General features: G+C 52.8%; 1 long non-coding RNA gene across 1 annotated transcript; it reads right to left on the reverse strand.

Moving 5' to 3' along the window:
* Positions 1–1,347: 1,347 nt before the first annotated feature.
* On the reverse strand, positions 1,348–7,041 carry LOC119626829 (uncharacterized). The gene is made up of 2 exons (XR_005243002.2): positions 6,802–7,041; positions 1,348–2,278 (listed from the first exon to the last, which is right to left on the reverse strand). It is a non-coding gene; the product is annotated as an uncharacterized lncRNA (long non-coding RNA).
* Between the last annotated feature and the right edge of the window lie 4,635 nt (positions 7,042–11,676).

Below are 11,676 nucleotides of genomic sequence, written 5' to 3' on the forward strand. Positions count from 1 at the left end.
AAGTGGCTGAAAGGGAAGGAACATCCTGCTTCGAGGCTGCGCAGTGGCCCAGACAAGCCCCAGAGACCTCTCCCTAGCCTGTGGGTAGCTCTACGAAGTTCCCCTAGGAGTATCCTCCTGGCCAGCCCCAGCTCTCTGCCCGCCCACAGAGCCAGGGAGAAGGCACCAGGTACACCAGGGGGCAGGACCATGGCAGGGGCAGGGATGCCGACAGAGCCCAGGCAGGGGGCTCAGGAACTTTTAACAGGCAATACAGCTGCTGGGGGCCCCAAGCATGGCTGGGGGCAGTGCAGGCCCCCATACCTATGGGCAGAGCAGAGCAGACAGAGCATATTTGAACTTCATTCAAAGCCTGGTCCTGGCCAGCGTGTAGGTCTGTCTATGACTGCATGTACAGGTGTATGTGCATAAATGCATGTGTGTATGTACATGTGTGTGCATGCACGATGGTAAGAGAAGACCCACGTGTCTTTATGCCTGGTATGTCAGCTTGTGTTTCTGAGTGCATGGTTTTGTATGTACGCACAGGTGTAAGTGTGTGCACATAGGCCTGTATGTTTGTGTGTGCCTGTGTGTGGGTACAGGCAACTCATAGAGGAAATGCGCCCTGTGTCTTTTCTCCCTCACCCGCTGCAGCTTCTCTCTCTTGCCACAAATCCTCTGCCTAAGCTGTCTTGAGATTGCCTCCTTCTCCGCCTCCTCCAGGAAGCCTTTCTTGGTGAAGCCAACACACATTCCAAGCCACCCTTTCTTGTTCTCACCAAAACAATTTACTTGGAGGCTTGGCCATCTGTATTTGCCTGTGTCTGCACCTCACTGGGAGTTTCCTGAGGGCAGGGTTGTGTCTCCATCCTCACACTGGGAAGTCCCCGAGCATGGGAAAGGCCTCTGCCATCAGGCCAGGATCTCCTGGGGACTGGGACTCTGATTCCGTCTTCCAGACTGAGCTGCATAAGCCCCACTACCCCTGAGAGGGGGTGGAGAACTGAGGACCACACTCCCAGCCCTGCACTCGGCCCTTTTCCTGGACACTGAGCTGTGGGCTGGCTGCTGGGGGGCCTGGGTTCCAATCCTGGCTCTGAATGTGACTTGGGAAAGCTTTGTGGCCTCGGGGCACCTCCGTGCCCTGTGTTTGCCTACAGAGCTCTAGTGAAGCTCAGTCTCCAGAGTCCTCTGTGGCCCCTTGCCGCTCCCCATGACGGTTGCCCCCCTCCCATCCCCATTTTAAGCTTGTGGGTGGACCTGGCTGCCAGCGGTACCCTCCCCCTTAGCCATGTGGGGGGAATGAGGAGGTCAGCGGGCCACAAGTCCTGGGTTATTACATTAAATAAGCTGACAAAAGCCATCAGAAGATATATCGTTTAATAGGAGATTAAAAATCAACAAGAGCGCTGGGGTTCTGACCAGAAGTCTCTGTGTTTTTAATTTAATTTCGTTTGCTGCTCCAATCACAACATTCTAAAATGATAAAAGTAGCTGTGTTTGCTCAAGGGTTTTATCATTAATTGATTTGGCTGAAGTTTTCCCAAAAGTCACATCTTTTGGAACACGCTTCTTATTTTAGGCCTCTGACTCAGTGGGAAGGGGCCGTTCGAGGCCCATGGGGGTAGGAGCGAGCGGCGAGGGATGCCCTTGGCCAGCGCCTCCCCACAGGTGAGCAGGCCCAGGCCCTGTGCGGAAGTCCTGCTGGTCAGTGTTGCTGCTTCGGCATCAGGAACAGGCTTCTCGGCAGCCCTGGATTTAAAGGGTCAGAGCGAGGGTCTTCCCCAGCCCTGGGCACATCAGACCTGGTGGGTGCCCTGCAGAAGGCTGGCAACCCTTGATGGTAGGGGCAGGTCTCTGGCCGGGCCTCATCCCCCGAGTCTGTGCGAGTCAGTGGAGCTCAGAGCCGCGGCGTGTCTGGACACGTGTGGTAGGTCTGGTTGCCTACACGCCCTCTCCGTTTTCACTCCCTTCCTCTCTCCCTTAGTATTTGTTTCTTGGTCGCAGGCTGTTTGTCTCTATGAAGCAGGATTACTGGCCTCATGTCCTCACAGTTTCATGATCAACCAGGAAAGAATCGCCCTCCTCCTCCAGTTAAAAAGCCCAGAGAGGGGCTCTGATTGGTCTGACTGGGTCACGTGCCTAACCCTGGACCAATCCCTGTGACCTGTGGGGCGGGATCAGGTGAGAGTTGGGCTCCAAGTTGGACCACATGGCCGGAGCAGGTGGGAAGCTGAGGGGATGTTTTCCAGACAGGGGACGCTGATAAGGCCACCACAAACGAAGTGTCCTATTACTATAAAAGAGAAATAAAAAGTGTTAAGACACTGTTGACATTTGAGTGTAATTCGTGTGAATATATTTTCCATTCAAAAGACAAATACCTCAGTAGAGTGGTCAAAAGCATTGAACAGAAGAGGAAACTGAAGGGGACATGAATGTATGGAAAGTGTATGGAGAGCCCTATAAAAAGGGAAATGTACATCAAACCACATGGCGAGATACAATTTCCTACTCGTTGGATTGTCAAAAACGTCTCCCTATTGAGGATGTGGAAAATGGAAACTACTCACTCTTTTTTGGGGGAGGAGTGGGGGCAGGGGATGGAGTCTCACTCTGTCGCCCAGGCTGGAGTACAGTGACGCATCTCAGGTTAGTAGCCTCCACTTCCCGGGTTCAAGCAATTCTCCAGCCTCAGCCTCCCGAGTAGCCAGGACTACAGGTACATGCAACCACACCCGGCTAATTTTTGTAATTTTTGCATTTTTAGTAACGACAGGATTTCCCCATGTTGGCCAGGATAGTCTTGATCTCCTGACCTCGTGATCCGCCTTCATTGACCTCCCAAAGTGCTGGGATTACAGGTGTGAGCCACTGTGTCCCGCCAACTACTCACTCTAAATACCACTCCTTAGGAGCACAATTCAGCTGCACCTTGTAGGGAAGAAGACACAGACGTCCTGCGCCCGCTACTCTGCTTGGGGTGTAACCCCCTGGGGACAATCTCATGCGTGTACACAAGGAACCATAAGAGCTGCAGGATTTTATAGTAAGAAGTATTGCCAGTGAGCTCAGCGTTTATTAACCAGAGAAAGGATATGTAAAGTGTGGGACACTAAGAAAAGGAATTTTTGACAGCAGCTAAAATTAATGAACATGTTATCAAGATGGACTGAAAGCAAAACATATGGTTGGTGGAGAAGAGACAAGTTGCAGAAAGCCTCATCCTACAGATTAAAATGTAGAGACGTGCAAATATGATGCATTACTTATGGATACATACATAAGCAGTAAGTATTTAAAATCACACATGAGGATGATACCAACTTAGATAAGGTAGCTACCTTTGGAGAGGGAAGGAGGCTGTGTAAGAAATTGAGGGGAGGTACACAAAGGATTTCAACTGCATGTGTAATGCTTTGTTGCCTCAAAAATTATCTCAAGCAATCACACCACTGCACTCCAGCCTGGGTGAGAGAGCAAGACTCTGTCTCAAAAAAAAAAAAAAAAAAAAATTATCTGAAGCAAAATTTTTAAAAATGGAGTTTCTTGTTATTTATAAATATACAAATGCATGGTTATGTGTGTGCATGTATTTCTTATTGCTGTCCTGCCTTTCACTAATTATTTTATAATAAGCATGAAAATGTAGTTTTAATAGTTACATAATATCCCCCCATAATTCATGAACGCATGTCCTGTGGTTGCATATATAGGTTGTTTCTATTTTTTCACACTGCTGTGACTGTCCTTGTAAAGATTATTTTCTTAGGGCAGAAAGCTGGGATCACTGGGTCAAAGATTTGAGCTATTTTTAAAGCTCATAATAATTACTGGGTGAGAATGTTAGTCAGAACACTTTGGGCTGCAAGTGACAGAAAACCAGTTCAAACTGGCTTAAGTAAAAGGGGAAACATGTTGGCTTATGTTGCAGAAAAGGCTAGGGAGGGAAGGCTGCCTACAGGGTGACCCAGTGTCCTCAGGGCTCTCCCTAGCCCCCTGCAGCCCTCTCCACCCCTCAGCTCTGCTTTCTTCTGGATCTGCTTCAGGCTTCCCACATCCTCTCCACATGGCACAAAATGACTCCTGCAGCTCCAGCACTCACCATCTGTATCCATTTCTGGGGATGCTATAACAAATTATAAGAAACTTGGTGGCTTCAAACAATAGAAATTTATTCTCTCACAGTTTTGGAGGCCACAAGTCTGAAATCAAGTTGTCTGCAGGGCCACGTGCCTTCTGAGGACTCCAGGGAAGATTCCGTGCCTTGTCTCTCTCAGCGTCTGGTGCTGTCAGCATGTCTTGACTTGTGGCCACATCTCTCTCTGCTCAGTTTTCACATTGCCTTCTCCTTTGTGTCTAACTTCTCCTCTCTCTGTGTGTAAAGGACACTTGTCATGGCATTCAGGGCCAACCCAAATTATCCAGGATAAGCTTCTCCTCCCAAGATCCTTAACTTAATTACATCTTTTGCCATGTAAGGCAATATTCGCTTTTTTGGCAGGTAAGGTAATATTTGCAGGTTCCAAGTATTAAGAAGTACATATATCTTTGGGAGAGAGGTATTTTCTTCAGTCTACCACACCGTCCTTACAGCTCAAATCCCAGAGGACCAGTTCAGGCAAAAGTCTCAGGACAGGGCTCTAATTAGCCAGCTTCCATCATGTGGCCACTATTCGAGAATTGATGCATAATATAGTTTGGCAAGAATGTGGGTGTGTGTGGGAGATAGCCTGGAACGGTTTGCTGGGGGTGAGCCTCAGAAAGCCTCTGAGACAAGGCTGAGGCACTGGGGCTCCATTTAGCCGGTCAGGGGAGGATGGGAGGTGTCCAGGGGTGTTCAGCAAGGGAACCCTCCGGGGACAGGAGAGAGGGGAGCTGCAGGAGGGCTGAGGGAGGTGGCTGGTGTGGTGATGAAGGTAGGGGAGTGGGTCCGAAGGTAGGAATGACAAGCAAGGGCCACATCTGAGAGAAGTCTCAGGGGACGGAGCAGCAGGTCTCAGAGACTGGGGAGGGGGCTGTGACACAAACAGGGAAGGTCGGAGGAGGCAGTAGTTTGGGGGCAGAGGGAGGAGGGGTCATTCCCTTGGGGACATCCTGAGTTGAGGTGATGGGGATGAATCCTTCATTAGCTTCTGAGGCTCTGTGAGGCTCTGGCCAAGTCGACCCTGATGTCAGGCTCGGCTAAGATCTTCTCCAAGGCAGAGGAGCAGAGAGAGCCTGTCTTGTCTTCCTGACACATTGCGGAACGCAGCCTCCCTTTCCCGGGACTCCCTGCGGATTGCGTGCCAGGGCAGGCGGGTGTTTGGCCTGGAGTGTGTGCTCCCTCCCACCTCCCCATGCCTCCGGAGTGGCAGCTCCTTCATCTTCCAGGAGTGGGGAGTGGCAGCAGACAAACTATTTAACAAGCAAAAGGGAGAGAGCAGTTCCACAGGCAAGGGTTTCTGCTGAGGGAGCTGCAGCCACAAAGCTGAGCAGCTCCTGGGGCTGGCATCTCTCAACCCCTCAGTCCTGCCCTGGGCTAGCAGCCTGCAGGGAGGGCCCCGACAGGCAGAACTGAGCCTCCACGAACCTCACCCCAGCAAAGGTTCCCCCAGGGAACCTGCAGCCACAGTGTGTGTCACAACTGTATTTTGAAGAGAGGGACATTCTAGGTACCCTGGTTTTGTTAATACAAGATGCTGGGATCCCCAGAAATTAGCTCAAGGAGAGACAAAGACTTCAGCCTCCCCTGAGAGCTGATCAGAGATGGCTGTGCTGACCCAGGGTAGGCGGAGACTGGGAGTGGGTGAGGTCTGCCCCACCGCTGACTTCCCCACTGGACGGGAGCCTCCGCAGCTGCTGGCTGCTCGTGTTATAAGAGGTCCTGTGAGAATGTCGGGAGAGCTGGGCTTCATCTCACAGCCCTTAAGATCCACCCCCACTCCTTTTCCCCAGACAAGCACATGCAGGTGCATATGTGTGCACACACTCAGAGTCACGCACTTTGCTCTTCAGTCCCCACTCCCCTTCCACTGCCCCTCCTGTATTTACACAGCTTTCCCCAGGCCAGGCCTTAACCAAGGGCAGTCAGTCCACACTGGCTGCAAAAGATGGGCCACGTTCGCCTCTGGGGTCTCTTGGGAATCTGGAATTGGGCTCTGAGATATGTGCTTGGACTCAGCATCCATTCCATGCCTTCTGCTGCTGCAGAGGCTACAAAGCTAACAGCAGTGTGGCTGCCGTGCACCTAGGGTTTCCGTTCGTGAGGTTCTGCTGAATGCAGACACCCACGTGAGGCCGGCAGGGCGGAAGAGAGGCAGAGCCAGGTTCTTCATCCGTTAGCTATTTGCTGGTGGCAGGTAGGCTCACGGACACGAGTTTTCCTTCATGGCATTCCAGTGTCCAGGCACCGGCTTTATGGGGCCCAGACGTCGTATGGTGGTGACAGCAGCTTCAGATGATGGATGGCAGCTAGAGTGGTGTGTCCGGTGGTGGCTCTGATTCCTCCCCTATCTGATGGGGCCAGTTCAGCTGTTTCATACTCATTCCTGGATGCAAGCCTAATGCCGACTGCTACAGCACCTCCAGTGACTTTGTAAGCACCTAATTTCCCATGTTAATTGCCTCTCTGCTTAAAATCCCCACATGCCTTTTGTTTCCTGCACTTAAGCCCTGACTGAAACAGATACAAACGTACTTTGTACAAATAGTCGGACTTTTAGCACTAATCTTACAGGTCATGAGAGGCCCAGGCCAGGGCAGCCAGCAAGGGCTCCACAAAAATGAAATCAGGAGCACAGAGGTCTACAGAGAGGCCCCCCCTCCACAAACACACACCCCTCCCCTGCAGAAAGGCGCTTTCTCCCTTCCTGATGCTTCCGCATTTGGGGTCCTGGGCCACGGGTAACCTCGTGTGACAGGATAACATATGGGAATGTTAATTCATATTCCACGGCTCCTCTCCATCCCCAACCTTGGCCGCTTCCGTTCAGTAGTCAGCAGGACAGCTCAGCTGTTGTCTCAAGGAAGGGATGATTCAGCATAAAGAGAGAGACAGCAGTCTGTGCTTGGGTTCTGAGTTTCCAAACCCAGGCCTCAAGGGGAAACGGAAATGACTCATGTGGATAAACAGTTTGGTAGCTTGGGGGCATGTGGGATGACAGAGAGCAAGTGTAGCATCTTCCTCCCCTCTTCCACACACACACAGAGGTTTCTGGATCCGGAGTTGAGGGAGAGGCAGGGGAAAGTAAGCAGGGCCTGGATAGTTTGGCCTCTGAGAAAGATGAGTCCTGAGGTTACCTGGGAACTTTCAGCTTGGCTCACTCTGCTACCTGATTGGGTTGCTCAAGATCCCAATTCCAAATTCCTTGCATCTAATTGGCATAGCTCATCTTTTCTAGGCAGGTCCCAAGTCAGAGGTCAGGGCCAGGCTATGAGGAGATAGCCTGGCTCAGGTGACCGCCTCTGGCCTAATCAGCCATGGCCAGGAGCTGCGTCACATGGACTGAGGAACGGGGTCAGAGGCTGGGGAGTGTCACATGGACTGAGGAACGGGGTGTCAGAGGCTGGGAGTGTCACATGGACTGAGGAACGGGGTGTCAGGACTCAAAGCAGGGAGAGTGTGCTCCTAGAATGGGAACAGCTCCTGGCACAGACAGCAAGTCCCTGCCTGCAGGTTATAGGTGTTTTTGTGGCTCCTTCACCTCATCCGTCCATAATGGAGCCACTAAGGTGTCAGTTCCAGGAACTAGGAGTTGAGCCAGATGGAATATTTATTTGCTTTTGAATTCTTCCGTGTTGCAAGAAACGACCGCTTTGTTAAGAATGCCAGGTACTCCAGCAGGAAATTTCATGCTCCAGTCTCTGTTAGTGCAGTGCAAGACTGGACCTTTCACCTGATTGCGCTGTGCCTCAGTTTCCCAATTTATAAACAATACACCTCTTGGGAGGCTTATGTGAAATTCATCAGTATAAAATGCTATGGAAAAGCCTAAAGGAGACCCTACCAATGCAAGGAATGGTCAGTCCTCCTCTTCCCTGTCTCTCTTCCAGCTAGGTCCCTAGTCCCAGGCCCCCATTCCCATGCTACCCTTGGCCCCCTCAGACCCTAGGTGGAGAGAGGAGGAGACCCCTTCACCCCTGGGGCAAGCACAGTGAGGGGCCCAGGCTGGGCAGGGCAGTGAGGTGCTGACGAGCCTTTCCCATGATGGATGGCCCGCCAGCCGGAGCTGCAGTTCCAATTTGCTCCACATTTAGACAGCGCTTTACCCACAATTCAACTTGTCAGGCCCACAAATCACTCTGCACAGTCAGACCAAGGAGGCAGTGGGGGAGACAGGAGAAAGAGGTCCAGCAGCTCCTGGAGGACCCCAGGCTGGGGAGAGGGGCTGTGGGGTTGGGGTGCACACTATGTGAGGTCTGGCTCCATCCCGGGCCCCCTTTCCCTCCAAGCCCATCTCCTGCAAGCTCTAGCCACCGCAGGGTTCCAGATGGCATGCTCCATGGTGTCCTAGCCTTATGCCCTCTTCCCAGCTCCCACTTCCCCCTGGAAACAAGAACAAGGAACCCTGCGCTTATTGTCCTGCTGCCCCAGACCATCTTCTGTCCAGCCCACCCAGTGCAGCTCCAGCTGTGTTGCAAGATCTCCAAGGCCTCCTACTGCCTCCCACCCCTCCATGGGACAGACCCACGCCACTTCCAGACCACAGTAGTTAGGACAAGTCAAACAGTTATTCACTCATCCTTTCACTCATTCCTGCCAAAAACATTGATTGAACATTCACTATGTCACAATGGTGAGCAAAACCTTGGAGCCCGTAGTCCAGTGACATTAATGAAACAATTAGAGAATTGTACAACTTCAAACCAAGGCAGTGGCTGAGGAGAAAAAGATCCTGGGAGCAACGAGGGCATGGAAGTGAGGGGTCTACCAAAGTCTACAGTCTCTCTTGACTGCCTTCCTTTCAAGCTTTGTTTAGGCTCACCTCCTCCAGGAAGCCTTCTCTGAATGCCTCATCCGTCTATCATTAATGGGTACTTCATGATAGGTCTCTGGATTCAAGACTTTCCTGGTGTCTTGCCTTTCTGTTAAGTCCCCCATAGGTGAAGACACTCCAAATACACAGGGTTGGCCTACCCAAGGGTGGCCTAGTGTACCTACCACCTAGTGTGCCTACCACCTAGTGTGCCTACCACCTAGTGTACCTACCACCTAGTGTGCCTACCACCTAGTGTACCTACCACCTAGTGTGCCTACCACCTAGTGTACCTACCACCTAGTGTGCCTACCACCTAGTGTACCTACCACCTAGTGTGCCTACCACCAGTGCCTCCTCAGGACTCAGCTCAGAGGCTTTCTCCAACAGGAAGCCTTCCCTAGCATGTGACCTGGTCCTGGAGACCCTCTTCTGGCCTCCACAAGCCCCTGGACCCAGAGGACATTGGCACTGCCCCCCTCACCTCCACCAGATGCCTCAGGGGCATCAGCTCTACTCTAGGGGACGCAAAGAGCTCTCCTGCAGTCCTGTGCCTGCCCCCGTCTTCCCCCACCTCTGCCCTCTGCCAATGATGATGTAGAGGCACAGAAAACAGCTTCGATCCACAGCAGCTGCCTCCCTTCATGAAGGATTTCCCTGCCTCAGACATCCCTTTCCCTGGGTTGGTCTTGGTGTTCCTGGGTTCATCTCACCAAAGGCCCAGTGCTGCTGTTGCTCCGAGTGAACTGGGAGGTGGCTCTCCCATCATCTCCACCCAGCCAGGCCCTCGGAGGTCATGCCAGTGAGGGAGTCAGGCCCCCTCGAAGGCAGGGGCCAGGCCCGGAACTCATAAGGCTGGTGGAGAAAGGTGGGCTGGGTGGTGGCAGGGGCAGGCCTGAGGCGGCTCTGAGTGCCTGCCCATCAGCTCACCTCTCTGCGGAATGGGTAGAGAGAGGCACCCGCACTTTTCCCCCTTGGAGCTACCAGAACGTGGAGGAGAGAAGCAGAGAGGGAAGTGTGAGTGCTGGCAACTTTCCCTGAACCTGTGGGGCTGGGAGGCAGATGCAGCTCATCACCCACCCTGGCGCGGCCAGAACATCCTCCTGATGAAGCTTCATAGTCAGAGTGGGCCCACTTTCAACTGCTCCAATGTGTGTGTAGCCAAGAGCCACGTCGGGGACAACTATGGTCTGTGGAGAGGAACTCACTCTAGGATCTTCAGCCATGCATTTTTTCGTGGTGAATTTCAACAACAACTCCTTTGCCTGGCATTGATTTATGCTCCCAACCTTTCAGGCACTCATGGCTTGCATAAAGGGAGGGCTGTGCACATCAGAGGTGGCCTGTCGAGCTGAGCTCAGCGGAGCTCCATCCGCCTACCCCATTGTGGGAGCTGGCAGGAGCAGGGAGGAGGCCGGCTGCCTGTCTGTGCTGGGGCCACGCCCACATGTCTGCTGCCCAGGGCGGGCCGTTCTGATACTCACAGATCTGGTGGTTTGGGGAGAGGCGACAAGCCCATGCATCTAGGAGGGCGCAGAGAAAAGCTGCCTCCAGCCTGGAGGCTCCTCTCTGCTTTTACCTCTTTCAAGGCCCTCCCTTTGGAGGACTTGTATTTTCATCTCTCCTCCCTGCCCTTCTGCTTCCCCAGCCTCCTCCCGAGCCTCCCATGCCGGGCAGTCTCCATTCCCCTCAGCTGCTCCTGCCCATCTCCACCCTGCGAGTGTGAGTGTGCGGCTGCACCAGCTGCTCCCTGACTAGGGGCCTCTGACAGGGTTTGGCCAATGGGAGGCACCAACAGGAGATCAGAGGGTAGGGGGACAATGGATGGGGTGGATCCGGGCCTGCTGGGCTGACAGCACCGAAGGCCCTGGCAGCTGCTGCTCAGCTGGCTCCTCCACACCCACTGATACGGGTTGGCTGTGTCCCCACCCAAATCTCGCCTGGAATTACAGCTCCCATAACTCCCACATGTGGTGGGAGGGGCCCAGTGGGACATAATTTGAATCGTGGGGGTGGTCGCCCCCACACTGTTCTCGCGATAGGGAATAGGGCTCATGAGATCTGATGATTTGATAAGGGGGAACCTCTTGCGTTTGGCCCCCATTATCTCTTGTCTGCTGCTGTGTGAGACGTGCCTCCTGCCATGTGTGTGAGACGAGACCTTCTGCCATGATTCTGAGGCCTCCCCGGCCATGTGGAACTGTGAGTCCATTCAACCTCTTTTTCTTTATAAATTACCCAGTCTTGAGTATGTCTTTATCAGCAGCGTGAAAACAGACTAATATACTCACCCTCTCCGGGTCCACTCCCTCCCTGGCCCTTCAGGCCTAGGGGTGGTCATGACCCCATGCTGCTGGCTCCTAGGCACACTCCACCTTTTTTTTTTTTTTAACCTTTTGAGTTTTGTTCTTGTCGCCCAGGCTGGAGTACAGTGGCACAATCTCAGCTCACTGCAACCTCCGCCTCCTGAGGGATTCTTTTGCCTCAGCCTCCCAATTAGCTGGGACTATGGGTGTGCACCACTATATTCAGCTAATTTTGTGTTTTTAGTAGAGATGGGGTTTTGTCATGTTGACCAGGCTGGTCTCGAACTCCTGACCTCAGGTGATCTGCCCGCCTTGGCCTCTCAAAGTGCTGGGATTACAGGTGTGAGTCACCACACCCAACCTGCTCCATCTTTGTTGGTTTTCCAAAATCCTGTGCACACCTTTGGTAAATAGTCCCTTCACGAAACCCT

Source organism: Chlorocebus sabaeus, chromosome 17, assembly GCF_047675955.1.
Source record: "Chlorocebus sabaeus isolate Y175 chromosome 17, mChlSab1.0.hap1, whole genome shotgun sequence".
NCBI classification, from domain to species: Eukaryota; Metazoa; Chordata; class Mammalia; order Primates; family Cercopithecidae; genus Chlorocebus; species Chlorocebus sabaeus.